This window comes from Panthera leo, chromosome B1 (genome assembly GCF_018350215.1).
Source record: "Panthera leo isolate Ple1 chromosome B1, P.leo_Ple1_pat1.1, whole genome shotgun sequence".
NCBI classification, from domain to species: Eukaryota; Metazoa; Chordata; class Mammalia; order Carnivora; family Felidae; genus Panthera; species Panthera leo.
Genome location: NC_056682.1, coordinates 193,792,979 through 193,812,498, shown reverse-complemented (window position 1 = coordinate 193,812,498; position 19,520 = coordinate 193,792,979). Strand labels below are relative to the sequence as shown.

At 39.8% G+C, this 19,520-nt stretch overlaps 1 long non-coding RNA gene across 1 annotated transcript; it reads right to left on the bottom strand.

Moving 5' to 3' along the window:
• Window positions 1–358: 358 nt before the first annotated feature.
• LOC122218606 lies at window positions 359–7,382 on the bottom strand. Its single transcript, XR_006202024.1, has 3 exons — window positions 7,134–7,382; window positions 6,011–6,105; window positions 359–391 (listed from the first exon to the last, which is right to left on the bottom strand). It is a non-coding gene; the product is annotated as an uncharacterized LOC122218606 (long non-coding RNA).
• Between the last annotated feature and the right edge of the window lie 12,138 nt (window positions 7,383–19,520).

Sequence of the window (19,520 nt, the reverse complement as noted above, 5' to 3'; positions counted from 1 at the left end):
TTGCTTTATATATAAAGTCAGGGGTAACTAGTTGTACTAGTGGGAGAAACAGGGAAAAATCATCTATGGATGATTCAATGGAAACTGAAGTTCTGAATGTTCATTTGTATTAACATTTTATTGTAAGAACAATTTTGAGTCACATTAAATAAAGTGAAAGCTGGAAAAAAGAATTTTATTTTTTAAATTTTTTTAATGTTCATTTGTTTTTGAGAGAGAGAGACAGACGGAGTGCCAGTGGGGGAGGGGCAGAGAGAGAGGGAGACACACAATCCGAAGCAGGCTCCCGGCTGTCAGTGTGGAGTCCGATGTGGGGCTTGAACCCACAAACCATGAGATCATGACCTCAGCTGAGGTCAGACACTTAACCGGCTGAACCACCCAGGCGCTCCTAGAAAAAAGAATTTTAGGTGATCAGACTAATATTAACTGATAACAATATTGTAATGACACACAAGATTCAGGCTTGCTCATTTGCTCATATCGGTAGCAGAGGCGTGTACGTGTCCAGCCAATGATCCAAACTAAAAGCTAGTCTTAATAAGCAGATAGATAACTGCCTGTGGGTGTGTGGTTCGATGCTGCTAAGTAAGCCTGCCTTCCTCAAATAAATCCTCTCTCTGGCTCATGCATAGCATTACCAGGCTTAAGCTTTATCCGTTAGCTTATGTCTATAGTATCTGTTGAAATATAAACATCTATGGAGGATATATGGTACTAGTCTAGACCCCAGTACTGCTGCGGGCTGTGAGTGCTTACCAGTAGAGAGGAGCAAACAGATACTTAACAGAATCAAATAGAAATGAGGACCTGTCATCACAACCCCCAAATATGTTCTTTTGGACACACATACACAGTCACGTACATGTATCTCCGAAAAAACAATGAAATGAACAAGCAAAAATATCCAGTTCAAATGGCACTTTGGATTGTAACTGATATATTTATTGACAACCGCTTGAGGTGTTCACAATGTGGCAAGAAGAAGTTGGGTCCTCCCCATTAGCTGGAGGAGAGAAGGTTTGGTTTTCTCGGTTCTCTCTCAGCCATTCAGGAGCTAAGCTCAGTAAGGATTTATTAAGCACTGGTGACAGGCACCAGATTATGTACTAGGGATAAGAATTCATAAATCACTTCTCTGTGCTTTCTCTTACTTGATGGCTCTTCTACCAAAAGGATGTTTCTAAAAAAATGGCTTTCTTTATCATTAATCTGTTCTGCACTTTAGAAGCTGCTTTTCCCTTATCTCAACCAATTAATTCTTAAAATAAGGTAGAAACCTCACCTGTTATTGTTCATATTTAACAAATAAGGACAGTAAAGCCCAGAAATTTAAGTGTCTTTCCTACAGTCCCCCAAGCAGGAGAACAAGAATGAGGTCTTAAATAGTGGCCCTGAACCCCCAAGTCCAGGACACTTTTCACCCCACACCACAATGCTGTTCAGCCCCTGAGAACCATTTCCCTCTAAAGATCTGTCAGTCTTTGGTGAAAATCTCACTTTACGACTATGTTCATTTTTCTAAACTTTTCCCCCAGAACCAAAAAGTCCGTGAGGGTGGGGACTTTATCATTTATAATTCATTATAATTTTATATGTCTGTCCTTGTTGGCATTCTATTGCTATTTGATGAGTTACCTTGGATGCACTCCCTTATTACCAATAGATGTGCTTCAGTCCTTTCCTAGCTTGATGATCCCAGCTAAATTAATAAAATTCCCTTAGTTTGGGTTCCTTTTTGGAAAATGAGCATAATAATGCTTACCTGACAGGGCTGTTATGAATATAAGACATACTTGATACATGGTAATTATTATTATAAAATATGTAAAGTCCCTAAGACACTTTGGTTTGGAACAGGTCCTTTTCTCTCCCCTCCACTGGGTTGCGAACTTCATGAGGACTGGAATAGACTATTTAAAAACCATGGGGTGCCTGGGTGGCTCAGTCGGTTGAGCGTCCAACTTCAGCTCAGGTCATGATCTCACGGGGTTCAAGCCTGCATCGGGCTCTGTGCTAACAGTTCAGAGCCTGGACCCTGCTTTGGATTCTGTGTCCCCCTTTCTCTCTGCCCCTCACCCACTTGCACTCTGTCTCCCTCTGTCTCAAAAATAAACATGAAAAAAATTAAAAACCATAGCACAGTGCTTTGTACTTATCAGTCATCAGAAAGAGATCTGCCAAATGAATAGACAAAGAATACAATACTGCAAAAATATTGCAAAAGTACAATACTGTTTAATTATCGGTGTTACAAAATATTTAACGTTACTAAGAGCAATTTAGTACGGTACTTTGGCAGTTCAGTAAATCTATGTGTATATTCGTGACTAAAATAAAATATATGATCACCAATCACTCTGAATCCTCTTACTTTAACACATTTACTCTATTATTTATTTTACTTATGAAGTCCCCATCAGCTCCTTCCAACCTGCCTTCATCCTTTCCTGGGAACTAATCATTCATTCATGCATGCAATTAACATTTACTGAGCACTTACTGTCTACCACAAACCAGGTTGCAAAGATTCATAAGACTCTCTCCCTACCTCTATAGGATTTATATGCTACAAGGGAAAGCCAATGCATAAACAATTTATAATTAATGGAGGTGTTATGATAGAAGTACAAAAAAGTGCTCTGGTTATAAGAGTGATTCATTCTGCCTGGGGAGTCTGCTTATGGGAGCTTACATGTGGGGAAATGATTTTTTTCTCTTTGTAGACTAAATTGACTTACTAGTAATAAAAATAGTTTCCATTTGTGTAGTACTTTGCAAAATGCTTTCACATCCATTTATTCTTTTTATCCTCACAATGAAAGCTAGATAGTTTAGTGGTTTTTAAAAAAAATACATCATCAAAAAAGGTAGCTAAGAGGCCAGCAGATAAAAAATATGGAAATATATTTGAAAGCCCGTAGCTAGATGATACAAGCCAAAACTAGAAGCAAGACTGTTAAAGCAGAAATCATTCCAAGAGTTAATTGCAAAGACACATTCCTTCCATTTCGTCCTCAGTTGCCATTGCCTGATCCCCCACCTTGCTAGTAGGTTCTGTAACAACCTTCTAAGTTGATTCTCTGATTTGTATCTCATCTCTCTCCAAGTCATTTGCTACATGGCCATAGATGATAATTTTTACATACAAATTGAACCATGCAGTTTTCCTGCTTAAAAGTCTTTTTATCCTATAGAGCTCCTCCCTCTCTAAGTCCGAATACTTTTGCATACTACATGAAGCTTTCCATCATCTAAACCTACCAAATTCTCCAAATCTTGATTGGTTATCCTCCTCCAACCATCTTATTGATTTATGTCAAAGCTATCATAGTATTTCCATCTCTGTGGGTTTATAGTGTCTTTGGTCTGGAATGCCTAAGCTCTCCACTCATCTGTCTGGTGAAATGATGATAGACATAGAAAGTGTGCATTTTTTTTGTAGTTTTATGGTTTTATTAACAAAATACGACATGCACAAAAGCTGTCTATTCATTGCCTTTGCTGTGCAGCTTGGCATTGGGATTGGTGACTCTGGTGGTCAGCTGGGCTGCTCTTTCCACAATGGTTTTGTGGTTCCTGGAGGAGACATTGTGAGCAATCTCTCTACAGTGAGATTTGTTGCACACCAGCAGCACTTAAAACTCCTTGACCTTGTGGACTAAGAACTTCCAGAAGCCACTGGGCAGCATGTGCTTTGTTTCCTTGTTGCTCCTGTAACCAGTGTTGGGCATCAAAGTCTTGGCTTTTGAATCTGCTGTCCACCCTGTGCCTCTGGGTTTCCATCAGTTGCACTTAATTTTGACACATTGGTCTGACTGGTGCCAGATGAACTTCTTGGTCCTTGGGTTTTTTTTGTGTGTTTTTTTTTTAAGTTTATTTATTTTTGAGACAGAGAGAGACAGAGCATGAATGGGGGAGGGGCAGAGAGAGAGGGAGACACAGAATCGGAAGGAGGCTCCAGGCTCTGAGCCATCAGCCCAGAGCCCGACGCGGGGCTCGAACTCACGGACTGCGAGATCATGACCTGAGCTGAAGTCAGACGCTTAACTGACTGAGCCACCCAGGCGCCCCTCTTGGTCCTTGTTTTAACTGTCTTGAGCTTCACCAGAGGTCTGAGGGGGGCCACAATTCTGAGCAAGAGTTGGCTGTCACCACCACAGACAGCCCCGAAGAAGAAGCCAAAGTGTGCGGTGTTGATCTTGTTTATATGTAGACTGACTTAATAATAAAATCTTGGCAACACATTTTGCCTCTTGTCTTCTTTTTCTTTTCTTTTCTTTTCTTTTCTTTTCTTTTCTTTTCTTTTCTTTTCTTTTCTTTTTTTTCCCCTAAATTCATTACTGAATAAAATACAGCTTGGGAATCAGTAGTCTAGACTTTTCTCTTTTTTAAGGAAAAGAGGGGAAAGATCACTATGTTTTTTTTTATGATTACATAGATATTTGTATTCATTTAACATGGAATTATTTTTTTCGAGAGTCTATTCTGTGCCATGGACTTAGGAACTAGCTGGGGATAAATCAAAGCAAGGTAGGACATTAGTCTATCATGGATCTTACATTTGGTGAAATAAATAGAAAATAAAATTAACTAATTAACTAAATTTTACAGATTGGGGATAAGTGCTATTAAGGAAATAAAGGATGGCTGAAGAAGGGAGGTACTCCGCAGCAGATGGTCCATGAAGATCTCTTGGAGGAAATCCCATTTAGATGAGACATAAAAGAGGAGAAGCCAGTCACGCAGCTGGGAGAAAAGTCTTCTGGGCCAGGGGACATCTTGGGGCGTTTGAGAAATTGAAAGACCATTGTGGTTGTGAGAGAGGGGGAGAGTGGTGCAAGTTCATGGTGGATCACGCAGGACCTCGTAGGCGAATGCAAGCAGGACACTGAAAGGTTACAAGCAAGTGAATGATGCACGTGGATGCAACAGAAGCTACAGGAGAAAGGGTAATAAGAAAGGATTGTAAGACAGCAGAAGCAGAAGTGAGGAGACCAGTTAGGAGGCTATCATAATGTTAGTAAAAGTACCCAGTGTTCCTGGCACCCTGAAGCTTAGATGAACTGCAGGGAATTTTTAAAATATGATCACTATTCACAGGTGTGTTTAGGTCATGCAAGTGGATTTTCAGTGATGAGATTTGTCTTCATCTCTCCTGGTCTGGCCCTTACCTGCTTCTCTAGCCTCGTTCTAATGGCTGCACATCACACTCTGCCCCCATTCAGGTAGCCTTCTCTCCACTTCCCCCGACATGTCCTACTGTTTTCCTCCTCCAATCCTTTGCTATCCTTGCCGATCCCTCTTCCTGGAATGCTCTTCTAATTCTTCTCTGATCATCCCACCCCCATCCTACATCTTTTAGGGCTTAGTTCCAGTTCAACCTCTTCTATGAAACCTTTCCCAATGTCCCAAATTGAAGTAACCATTCCTGCTTTTGCACCTGCTTATACCATGAACAGATGGCCATTTTTAAAACCATGTTTGAGTCTTTATAAAGGTCAGGAACTATTTACATATATATTTATTTAATCATCAGCACCTGGCACAGAGCCTGTCTATTTTAAGTAATTTCACTGACTTAGACAATAGAAAGGAGGGAGGAAGGGAAGAAAGAAGGAATGGCATCCATTTGTATGGTGTTCAAGGGGTGCCCTCAGTGGCCCAGAATGTATCAGTGGGAATCGGTGTTCCCTATTTCAGTAAGATCAACAGGAAAAACCATCCCAGCACAAAGCCATCTTCTCACAGACCTGAGACACAGTCATGACTCTGGTGCATAGACAAACATTGTTCCAGATTTCAATTAAACTTATCTGAGATAAGTGGAAGGAGAATCCCTCAAAGCTACACAAGAGAGGGTTTACTGACAAGCATTGTAAGTTCTCTAACTTTCCATTTTTGTAAATTTACTCCCGTCTTTGAAAGATTTTATAAAGTCCCACCGCTTCTTGGAAGTCTGTTCAGTTCAGTGGGGACAAAGTCATTGGACTCAACAATTTTAACCCACCAGATTAAGAGTAGGAGCTCTGGGATTTTGGCTCTACTATTAGCTCTGTGGTTTTAGGCAAGCTGCTTAACACTTCTATGCCTCCATTTGTTCACCTGTGAAATGAGGACAATAATACAATTTGTCATAGAGTTGTAAAGTGGATTAAATGTTTAGACTATCACCTTACATGTAAGAGAGTACTAGGTAAATGATAATATTTAATATTATAAATTGTTAACAGTTTGTATTTTGTGCTACTTAATATATAGACAAGAACTACCGAATTCCTTTTCTTCATTCCATCCTTCCCTAAACAGGAAGAATGCAGGTGCCTCTGTTTTAATCATCATAACATTGCTTATTTTAGAAGTCATGAGATTAAATAAATATAGGCTACATTGAGGATAGAGTTTCACCTTCTGTATAAATAAATATGTCTGCACTTAACCTAAAAAATAGGAGATTTTTTTCATCTTTGAATCCTCTGTGGTATTTGTTGCTTCTGAGTCTATATTGGCAACGGTGAGACTTGGCAAGATAGCTAATCTCATATAATGGCAGAGAAATGGCAGAACATCCCTGCCTCTGATTCATGAAATTTAAGCAAGGCAGTATCTGTCAGATGCACCAGGACTTTTTTTTTTCTAAACTGGAATGAGCTGAACACAAGTATAAAGCTTATTATCAATCTCATTTTCAGTTCCTTTGAAATCTTTTGTGAGTCTCTCCTATCTAAGGAGACCAGCCATCAGAGAAGAGTCTATGTGTGGTAGGGGATTAGATTAAACAAATGCTTACAGAAATTCAGTACCTGTTGTTCTCTTTCCATTCTCCTGTTAAGAGGGCACATCTTATGCTCCTTGGTAAATGAACCAACCACAGAGGCCTCTAAATAGGGTGGGGCCTTTACACTGTCAAGGGATGTCTGATGTTTCCCCATGGACAGATTCCAGATTATGTCCCCAAGAAGGATGAATAAATCAATCAATCGATTATCTTTCATTTACATTTAAAGTCAACAAACCAATATTTTTTATACATGTGTTGTGCCTAAATTTTGAATACTCGTGATCATTAACAAAAGAGAGACTATGTTAGTATTCACCAGCAAGTTAGACCCACAGGCATATTACAGTCTTACCAGATCAGTGTTCCTAATTCCCTCAAGGAAGTAGATCCTGCTAGTCAAAAAGTCTTCTCGCTTTTTTCCATAGCCCCTGTCCCCAGATTCCTCTGGACACCTGCTGAGGCATTCCATCTTCTTGAATGATAGGGTAAGCAACTGGATTCATAGGGTCGAGATGGAAATAGGACATGGGGTGTAACTCAGAATATAGTGGTTTTGCTTAGTTTGGCCACTTACTAAGTGTGTTTCCTCATGGATTCAGTTAGCTTTAGCTTTCATTTACTCAGTAATAATATTGTGCCCTCCTTCCATCTCACAGTTACTTTGAGGATATTTGAATTGTCTAGACAAAAATTCTAATCTGCCAAGTGACATGCAGATGTCACTCTGACTCTGCTTATTCCATAGCATGGGAGTTAGGTGCAGGTGGCCTCTGGTATTAGATCACCTGAGTTTAAATCCAGGCTCCCACGCACTACCTGTGACCTTGAACAAGTTCACCCTACTGTTTCCACATGTGCAAAATATGAAATGGAAGGGCCCCTGAGTGGCATTTGGACGATGCCTGGCACCTGAAAAGCATTCCATAAATGTTTGAGTATGGTCCAAAAAGGATTTTTTTTTTAAGTGGCTACCCCTTGACTATGTGTGAACTTGCAGGATGCCAAGGAACGGACAAGATCTACATCCTACTTTTGGAGGTCTCATATACTTGCCAAGGGTGGACACTCAGGTGAACGAGTGTTATGATGGAGATACAATGGGGTAAAGCATAGGGCACAGACTCATTCCTAATCCCCTGCTCTGTCTTTTTGCTCATAGTCGGTTTCCCTGCTCTCCCAAGACAGCTTTCCCCGATAACTGCATCCACTTTCATGGCTTCAGCTCTCATCGGTGTACCAACAGAGTCAAGACCGCTAGCCAAGAATTCCACTCCCATTGCAGGATATCTCCATGTAGCTTACTCTCTCCCCTGTACGTGACCCTATACCTATTTCAACTAACTCTTCAACCTAATCATTGACCAGACTATGATGATTCTATCAGAGAAATGTTATATCCTACTTCACAACTCCTCTACATATTGACTACACACATCCTGTCTTTACAGGAGCTTCCTCAGCATCTCGTTGCCTGTAGTCTCAACTTCCCCTCTCCCCAGTCATCCACCTGAGTTCTTCTAAAGCTTATATCTGTTCACAACACTCCTTTTGGGAAATCTTCAGTGGTTTCCTCTTGCTGATTCAACAGTGCTTTCTTAGGCCTACAGGACTCAACATAAGTCCCAGGCTCCTTTCTACTTTTTTCCACACATCTCAGACATCAACACACAAAAAAACCCTATGCACCTTTCCAGAACACACGTGTACCCTCTGTCCTCTCTGCTTTTGCGCTTGTTGATCCTGGTGTTTCAAATGTCTTATCTGCCACCCATCCATCCACTCTCCTTCTTTCTCATCCTTCGGTGTTCAGTTCAAATGGCACTGACTGCACAACACATTCCCTAATTAGTGAATCCCTCAGGATTTATGGTTCTTTCATCTGGAATTACACTTACCATGCGGGTTGAAACAAATGAATTAGCAGTTTTTGGTAGCTCAAAAATGGTCAAGTAACAGTAACTTAATGTATTCCCCTTAAAGCATTAATCCCACTTCATTAGTCTTTTTTTTTTTAAGTTTATTTACTTATGAGAGAGAAAGAGAGAGAGAGAGAGAGAGCATGGAAAGGGCAGAGAGAGAGAAAGAGAAAGAGAATACCAAGCATGTTCAGCGCTGTCAGCATAGACTCTGATGTGGGGCTGGGGCTGGAACTCTTGAACCCTGAGATCATGACTTGAGCCAAAATCAAGAGTTGGACGCTTAACTGACTAAGCCACCCAGGTTCCCCTAGACTTCTTAATTTACATGTATCCTTCATGTACCCTGTCTTCTTCACCACTGCCCAGCAGAGTGCCAGACAGGAAATAGATGCTTACAAAATACTTGTAGAATTCAAGGTGATTGCTATGTATGGATCTTAATACCAGGCTGGCCCCCCTTAAATCTAGGTCTCAGGCTTTCTCTCACATTCCTGGGGACTGGCAAACAAAGCTAGTCACTCAGGGCAGTCTTCTCAAGTCAGTAGTGAAGATTATTTTTCCCCATTTCCATCAGGACCCTGCTCTCTCCACCTACCAACTAATAATTCCCTAACCCAGATAGGGAAAAATCTACCTCCAGGGCCATCCTTTTTTTTAAGCAGCAAGTATATAATTTGTAATGTTACCATTCATTCATTCATTCATTCACTCATTCATTCAATCATGGTGATCTGATTGGCACCGGGAATAATAAGGCAACTTAGAGATGATGAATTTGGAGTACCTTTGCTCTTTGTGCCTAGTCTTCAAACATTTTCCCTCAAGAATCACTTTAAGAACCATTGAACATTTAAAATATCTTCTAGAGGCACCTGGGTGGCTCAGTCAGTTAAGCAGCCCACTTCAGCTCAGGTCATGATCTCACGGTTCATGAGTTTGAGCCCACATCAGGCTCTGTGCTGACAGCTCAGGGCCTGGAGCCTGCTTCGGATTCTGTATCTCCTTTCTCTCTGCCCCTCCCCTGCTCATGCTGTGTCTCTTCATTTCCCTCTCTCTCTCTCTCAAAAATAAATAAACGTTAAAAACATTGTTTAAAGAAAATAAAATATCTTCTATATTTAAACAGTTTTAAGTGTCTTGTGCATTTTAAGTCATCTAAAAATTTTTATCCTAAGTTCAAATTGTTGCAAAGGATGTAATTTTTAACATATATTTAAATATAATGACTATCATTTTAAATATGTCCAATGAAATTTGAATACTATAATAATGTAATATCCATGACCAGCTATTAAAATATATTAATATATATGTAAAAGTTTATTTTGTAAATTTTAGACCTTTCCTTTTTCTCTTTGAACTCATATTCCCATTATACTGTCTCCCTGAATTTTATACATATATATGAAATTAAAGCTGTGGAGCTGCATTTTTAGCTCAATTTATGGAAATTGTCCATCATATGCCTTATTGGTAAACCAATACGCCAAATCACACTTTCTTGCAGAGAAATTCTGTCTTTACCTTTTTATTTCAAATCAATGTGCTAAAAAGCATTGCAAGAAATATTATAAAAAACATTGAGAAATATGTTACAAAATGAATCCTCTAAGATTATGAAAAATAGTCAAGATTAAAAGAAGTCCAACATAAATAACCCATTTTCATAAATCATAAAAAGATGACTAAGTATGCTAGTTCTCATTAACTAATTTGTAATAGAGCAATGAATGTACAGTTTATGTAATAATGAGAGCCTCGTTCTTCTAATAAGAACGTGTGTCTCTCTTTAGTCGAAAGGCAGAGTATGGTAGAATGGAGCATACTTGATCCAACTACATGCCATCTGGAGGAGACACACTAGATTCAAAGATAAAGTGGGAAGTAAAAAAAAAAATAGAAAAATATACACCATGCAAATGGCATCCTAAAGAAAGCTGGAGTGGCTACATCAGTATCCAACAAAATAGACTTAAAGACAAAATTTGTTCCTAGGGACAAAAAAAGGGGGGGCATAATAATAAAGGGGACAATCCATCAGGAAGACAAAACAATTATAAACATAATGCACCTAACAAGAGAGTCCCCCCAAACATGAAATATGATGCGTAAAATAAAGGGAAAAATAGACAACTCAACAATTATATTTGGAAACTTCAATAACCCACTTTCAGTAATGGATAGAACAACTTGGCACAGGACCAACAAGGAAGTAGAAAACTTGAACTCTGTAAAGCAATTAAATGTAACACATTATCTATGGAACACTTCAATCAACAACAGCAAAGTAGATCTTCTTCTCAAGTGCACATGGAGCCTTCCCCCAGGATAGAGCATATGTTTAAAAGCCATAACACAAATCTCAATAAATTTAAAAGCATGTGATCAAACAAAATACATTCTTCGTCCACAATCAAATGAAATTCAAGTCATAATAACAGGAATAAATTTGAGAATTCATGGATATGCGAAAATTAAACAAAACATACCTAAATAACAAATAGGTCAAAGAAGAAATCACGAGGCAAATTACAGAATAATTTGAGATAAATGAAAACAAAACACAACATACCACAACTTATGAGACTCAACTAAAACAGCAGTCAGAAGGGAACAGCTATAATGCTTGCATTTATGAAAAGAATAAAGATTTCAAATCAATAATGTAAACTTCTACCTTAAGAAACTAGCAAAAGAAGAATAAACTAAAACAAAAACAAGCAGAAGGAAGAAACTAATAAAGATTAAACCACAAATAAATGAAATAGAGAATAGGAATAATAATGAACACCAATGAAATCCAAAGTTAGTTCTTTTAAAAAAATCAACAAAAGTGACCATTAGCTAGGCTGACCAAGAAAAAAATAAAGGACTGAAGCTCCTAAAATCAGGAATAAAAGAGAGGATCTGGAAATTGTAGACCAACAAATTAAAGAAACCTAGATGAAATGTATACACTTCCACATAAACACACACGACTGAAACAGAAATAAGAAGAAATAAAAAAATCTGAATAAACGTATAACAAAGAGATTGAATTAGCAATTTTAAAACTTCCCAAAGAGGGGCTCCTGGGTGGCTCAGTTGGTTGAGCATCCAACTTCGGCTCTGGTCATGATCTTGCGGTTCATGAGTTTGAGTCCTGCGTCAGGCTCTGTGCTGACAGCTCAGAACATGGAGTCTACTTCAGATTGTGTTATCTCCCTCTCTCTCTGCCCCTCCCCCACTCGTGCTGTCTCTCTCTCTCTCAAAAATAAATAAACATTAAAAAAAAAAAAACTAAACAAAATAAAACTTCCCAAAGAAAAGCCCAGGCCCAGATGGCTTCACTGGTGAATTCTGCACATTTATAAAGAATTATAGAGAATTAATTATATATTAATTAATTATAATTAATTATAATTATAATTAATAATAGAGAATTAATACCAATCCTTCACATACTCTTATAAAAAATTAGAAGAAGGAGCATTTTCCAATGTTTCCAATTCTCTTATTTTATGAGACCAGTAGTACCTCGATGCTAAAACCAAAGACATCATAAGAAAACCACAGACCAATATCCCCTAAGAATATAGACACAAATATCCTCAGCAATCTAAATTCAGCCGTGTGTGTGTGTGTGTGTGTGTGTGTGTGTGTGTGTGTTTAAACAGCATAACCAAGAGGGATTTTTCACAGAGATGAAATATTGGTTTACTATCTGGAAATCAACATAATACATTATATTAACAGAATAAACCACAGAAACCATAATCATCTCAATCGATGCAGAAAAATCAATAATTACTTTTATATCAATGACATGATGAAAAGATAACATTTTGCAGGTGTTGAGTTAAAATATATTACTCAGGTTAATTTCATCCGTCTCTTTATCTTTTTTTAGATGTGGCTACTAGAACATTTCGCATTACATATGGAGCCTATATCTGTGGCTCACATTATATATCTAGGGGACAAAGACGGTCTAGATGTGTCTCGGTTGGAAGACCAGTGCTCTAACAGCATAGGGTATCTTTTGTGCGTGGCTCCCTGTATTACTTACTGGAGGAGAAAAGTGACACTGAGAATGGTCAACCTGCCTAGGTTAACAAACTCCACCCTGTAGGTGTCACAACTGATACTGGAATCTACTTCTGCCCTGAAGCCAGAGTTTGTCCCATTTACATCAATTGTCTTCCTTAGGGATCAAGCCATTACCAACCTCTTTGTGCATGTTTTGAATAATTGTTTGGCTTACCTTATCCACCCCTCCATCCTCTGCCCCAGCCAAGTTCTACCACTGAGTTCTTCTATCTGGCCCTGGAGTCTCCTCTTTCCTTTAAGCTTCATAATAGCTAAGAGTTTTTGTGTGTTTGTCAAAACATCTGTTCTCTGTCAAATGTTACAGAAGACTCTCTACTTAAAATATTTCTAATCGTCTTCACAACCCTCGCTTTGGGATGATGATTGTTGTTCCCTTCATTTTTACAAAGATGAGAAAACTAAGGTCCCGAAACTTAGTTGCTGAAGTTACACAGGAACAGAGGGAGTTGGGACTAAAAGCCAGGTAGACCTCTGACTCAAGAGCCCCAGGTGTCCAGAATGTCCCTCTTCCCGGTCTCCTAATGTGAGAGAAATACGGATCAACTGTGGGCCTTCTTAAAAACATTAGCAGTAGTATTTATATATATATATATATATATATATATATATATATATGGGATTCACGTCCTCATGATAATTTTCTAAAGGTTTTTTTTTTTTTTTCACACAAATCTATCTATAATTTTTCTCTATTGCAAATTGAGGTCTGTTTTTCTTCTTCTTACTGTGAATTATGTTCTGCAAACTTGCTAAATGACTTACACTTATACATGAATTTTGGATAAAAGATGCAATGAACTCCTATAGTCCCACCTAGAGCACAGTAAAGGTGAATGGATAGCAGTAAGGACAGTGCACTAACCTGGGCTAATATCAAATATTCCTCTTGCCTCAGAATGTTATTCAGACATTGTCTTTATACTTAATCAGTCCTTGTATAAAAATGGGTGGTGGGGCACCTGGGTGGCTCAGTCTGTGGGGCGTCCGACTTCAGCTCAGGTCATGATCTCATGGTTCGTGGGTTTGAGCCCTGCCTCGGGCTCAGTGCTGACAGCTCAGAGCCTGGAGCCCGCTTCAGATTCAGATTCTGTGTCTCCCTCTCTCCCTGCCCCTCCCCTGCTCATGCTGTCTCTCTCTGTCTCAAAATAAATAAAAACAGTAAAAATTTTTTTTAAAAGGGTTGTAATGTGTGGTATCAAATAGAGTTCATGATTTTTCTTTGTTAACCACACATTCACAGTTTCCAAAAAAAGGTTTAAACCTTTTAATCTAAGATTCTAAAAGTATTAAGATCAGATTTGATAGATGCAATATTCTTCATCTACATAAAGTTTAAATATTTAATATTGAGTCAAATTCTTCTTCACTTTTCTCTACAGAGAATAATTTATCAATTGAAGGAGTTAGCTTTCCGGAACGAAAGAAAATAATTAAATGCAATATATACTGCCAGGCCTCATTATTCTAATAGGAAAAAAATTAGTATGCACATATGAAAAGTATTTCTGAAGTTTTGTGGTCTATATATTTCAAAAATAAAATGCTCTCAGTCCGAGATCACTACTGCACATCGCTATTCAGCTAGTTAGGCGTTACTGAAAAGTTTTAAAAGATTACTCTTTCCAACCATTATCCTTTAGTAGAAGTAACAACCATGGCTCTTAGGGCTTGTCCCTGTGTCTCTGTTTGCCTCAGATAAGTTGCATTTCTCAGGTGGTAGTCCAATGGACAGCTAATGGAGCAGCAGACTGAGCAACGGGAAGATGGGGGCTTTAAACCCAGGCTGTGCAAACTACTGGATGCAAATTACTTTATTTCTGGACTTTGTTTTCCAACGATAAAATAGGAATACTATTTGCTTATCTAGTCACAAAGTATACTATGACAGGTTAAGGAGATAATAAATGGAAATCCCTAGGATTACAATGTGTTTCAGTGTGTGATTTCTTCTGCCTTCCTGCTGAAGTTGCCTTGGTTCAATATTCCATATTCACCCCAGGGTTCCACCCATGACCAGCCCAGCAAGATTATGTCACAGCATGTAGGACTCCAATTTAGTAGGTCACTTTCAGCCTAGAATCTCACTGTTTATGACTCTGTCTGGACAATTAGGGCTGGGAATTATCATAGCTGATATCAACAGCCTCTGTGATGCCACAGAAGAATGCATATATCTTCAGTTTTGTTCAGGGTGATATCCCCAGCACCTAGCACTCAATAAATAGTTTCTGGATACATAAACACATCAAGAACCGGGAAAAGAAAGGAATATATAAGGCAGGCATAACCACTCCCTCCAAAGATTTATAATCTAGTCAAATTAACTACACCTAAAAATACAAGTCAAGAAGCAATGGAATGGTTAAGTCAGTCTATGTGCCAATGAGCATGTGGTAGGAATTACTGCAGAGGTTGACGGCTTCTCTCCGAGGTGGGAGTACTGGAGTTGGATGACAAATCTCCCAGGCTCCACAAAGGGTAACATAACCTGTGAAGACCTTTTATTGTGTTTGGAGTCTACACATTAGCAGCAGGGAAATATTCTAGATATTTTTCCTTTGTCAATGCATTCATCTTTGAATAGCATAATAACTGGAATGGAGTTTTCAGGTAGGTATTGACAAAGAAAACAATGGGAAAGAGTGAGATTTTGTTGTTGTTGTTGTTACAGTCTATTCTTTTTTTTTTTTTTTTTCTTTCCTCTAGCAAACACAGTCACTAATGTTATGGTTCTCGAGAAAATGGAGTATCCCCTTTTAGGTGTACTTTTAGGTGTACATTTTCTTCCTTCCCTCCCTTCTTCTTCTCTCCTTCCCTTCTTTTCCTTCTTTCTCTCCTTTCGTTCCTTCATCTCTCCTTCCTACAGCATTCACTGGGAAATTACTAATCCACAAACATGTATTGAGCACTTGCACTTCAGGTATAATGACAGGCAAAAGGATGCCGAGATACATAAAGGAGAGTTCATGACCTAGAGCAACTCAGAGTTAAAAGGGCACATAGTGAAGGAGACAGAAAAGTATTGTCCATGTGACAAGTGTTCTAATAAGAGAAAATTATCATGACAGTGTTGTATGAGAATGTACAAAAGGATTTAACTCACTTTCCAGGGAGAGTCAGGAAAGGCTATGGCATTTGAACTGTCTCTTGAATAGTAAGGATGCATGAGCTGATGAAAAGAGGTAGGAAGCATTCCAGAGAGTAGAAACATCATATGCAAAGGTCCAGAGGTATGAAAAGACATGTCTGATATAGAAGACTGGGTACTATGGGGGAGTGACAGGAGATAAAGGCAAAGAGGCATGTTGCAGATAACTTCTGAAGGGTCCCATTCACCAGCGAGTTTGGACATGATCAGGTGGAAGCTAGGGAGGTGCTTATTGACCAGGATTTGTGACAGGATGATCGTTGTTTGTTGACATTATCAAAGGGAAGAGATTCAGAAGAAGAAATAGTAGGGAAGCCAGCTAAAGTCTGTGCACCAGGGAAGGACAGAGAAAAGACTGAGAGCTAAGACACAGGTAGAGGAGTGAACTGAGGAGACAACATTTGAGCACTATTTCTGCAACAGAATTGACAGAGTATGGTAACTGACTGCTTTTGGAGGGTAAGAGAGAGGCAAGAAGAGGATGAATCATGTTTCCAGCTTGAGCAACTGTGTAATGATGCCATCAACCCAGTGAATGAGCAAAAGAGGAGGAACAGGTTTTAGGGAAGCTGGTAAGTTCAGGTGTGGACATATTGATGTGTCTGAGCCAAGGTCAAGCTTTTAAAAAGGCAGTGGGAAATATGAGTTTGGCACATTAGCATATAGATGATATTTGAAAACATGATAGTGGATAAGGTCACCTAGAAAGAGTATGTAGAAGTAAAGAAGAGAACCAAGAATATAAGCCTAAGGAACTCCAACATGTGAGGGATACGTAAAGAGAAGGAAGGCAACGGATAAGAGTATGAAGGAAGGTTTAGAAAAGCAGGAAAAGAACCAGAAGTATTAAACACGGTGATACTCTGGGGGTGTTGTGTCAATAAAGCAACTTGAAGTTGGGCAAGGTCAGTATGGGCCTTAATTTCTACTCCCCACCCTTCCCTCCCGCCCCAACCCAAAGTCAGGCTAATGAGCTTCCAATGAACACTAACCCTTTCCCACCCTATGGGGTCAGTAACATTTCCAGGCTGGAAAGCAGTAGGAAACCAGCAGCTTGGCTGGTCAGCATCAAGTTGTCCTCATTGCCCTTCTATGTGAACTCATTCCCTTTCTATGAGCTGAGCCTTGACTCCTTGTCTTTGCTCCAGCTCCTATAATGAACCCTTCCATTTCATTCTCCTTCCCCGATATCCCAGTCCCTCAAACCTGGACTCCTTCTCTAGGCTCTTAAGACAGAAGTCCTGCCTCCTGGAGTCCGGGTTTATCTATTCCCTTGCGTTGCAATCCTGAGCTGCCCTATCTGTGCATCCTCACACATTTACCCTGATGATGTCTGGAACTATCTTGCCTTCCTAAGAATTCCTAGGAGCATGTAGATGGTGTTTGGGTAACTCCTGCCAACATATAAGCAGCTGATAAGTGGACCCTCATATTACTATAGTATACTTACAGCTATTATTCAGTGCATGCACAATTAACAGTTCTTAGGTGCCTACTGTGTGCCGGGCATCATTGTTCCAGGTGCCGAAGATGCAGCAGTGAACAAAACAATGCACCTTTCCTTGTAGAGTTTGTGATCTAATAGGAGGATAAACAATGTCGGTACACAGAGTGCCAGACAGGGGGGAAAAAATCAAACCACTTGTGAGTAATAGGGAGGCTGGAATGGAAGGATGGGGCCGCTCTTTCAATGGTGGTCAGGGAAGCTATCACTGAGGAAATGAGCTGAACAGAGACCTAAAAGAAATGAGACAGAGACATGCAAAACATGAGAGCGAGCCCTGCTGGTATTTAGGGGACAAGTGTTCCAGGGAGGGAGAATTACAAGCGCAAAGGCTCTGAGGCCAACTTGGCCTGGTATGTTAAAGAAATAAGCATTCCATTGTGGGTAGAAGTGGTCATAGGGGTTAGTGGAGGCAGAAGGCAATCGTGAATGACCATTTGGTTACTGAAAATGTTTTGACTATTATTCCAGGAAAATATAAGTATTCAGTCAGGGAAGTTGACATGATCTGCCTTCCATTTTGAAAGGAGCCTTTTGGCTACTGTGTGAATAGACTACGGGGAGATGAGACCAGAAGCTTGGAGGGTAGTTAGAGGGTGATAGCAAGAAGCCAAGGGAGAGATCATGTTGCCTGGCCTAGGTTGCTTGTGGTGGGCAGTGATTGCATTCTGGATATGATTTCAAGGGACAATACGCCACAGGTAATAATGGTTTGAATATGTTGTAAGAAAAATAGAAATCAAGAATGACCTTTTTATTTATTTGTTTATTTGTTTATTTATTCATTTATTGGCCTGAGCAGCTGTAACAACGGAGTGCCATTTACCAAGATGGGGGAGTTCAATTTTGGACACGGTAAATGTGGGATGTCTGTGAAACGCTAGGATGTCTATGAAGCCATGTCCTGAGCAGGTGCAGGAAGGATCTGGTGTGCCAGTGGAGGAGCTTGGCCTTCGATGGGAGTGTGAGGTGTGGGCAAACCCTCCATGCAGCAGGAAGGAAGAAGGTGTGTAGGAAAAGATGCACGGTGCCTGGAAAAGGGTGCCGTGAAGACCTGAAGAAGCTCTCCTGTAACTACTTCTATTTTCTCAGTGAAGTAGAAAGCCAGGTCAGCGGCTGAGAATGAGGGTAGGAGAGAAGGTGTAAAGAGGCTTTGAGATACAGGAGAAGGTGTGAAATAGTCTTCTAGGACAGTGATAATAAATTTCAACTCATGGCGGGAGCTCCTGGGTAGTTCAGTTCGTTAAGCGTCTGACTCTTGATTTTGGCTCCAGTCATGATCTCCTGGTTTGTGGGATAGAGCCCCTTGTCTGGCTCTGCACTGACAGCCTGCAGCCTGCTTGGGATTCTCTCTCTCTTCCTCTCTCTGCCCCTCCTGCCCTCATGTGTGCATGCACTCTCTCTCAAATAAATAAATAACCTTTAAAATAATAACAAATTTCAACTCATGACCTAATCGTGGAACTTAAAAAATCAACTTAAGGATTGGAGATCAACTCAGTGATTTAAAACAGTAAATAGAATTTAAAAGTAGAGTTCATTGCATGTAAAAAGAGTAAGAATTGTTTAAAGCTTTCTTTCAGGTGCACATGTATATGTGTATGTCCTAGGTTGTAGCAAAAATATTTTTTTTTTGTTTGTTTGTTTGTTTTGGTTTTTCTTCAACGTTTTTTATTTATTTTTGGGACAGAGAGAGACAGAGCATGAACGGGGGAGGGGCAGAGAGAGAGGAAGACACAGAATCGGAAACAGGCTCCAGGCTCCGAGCCATCAGCCCAGAGCCTGACGCGGGGCTCGAACTCACGGACTGCGAGATCGTGACCTGGCTGAAGTCGGACGCTTAACCGACTGCGCCACCCAGGCGCCCCAGCAAAAATATTTTAAAGACACTGGCCCAAGACAGTGGTAGAAAATGATCAAGAGACTGTCGAACAACGTCAGGGACCAAGTTGACGACCATATAGTTAACAGAGAATACACCCTCCTAAGATTTTGGCATTGGATCTTCTAGAACACCACAACCACCCTCCCCTTCCTCTGGCCCACCTGCACCTCCACTATAGAAAACCTTTCTGCTTG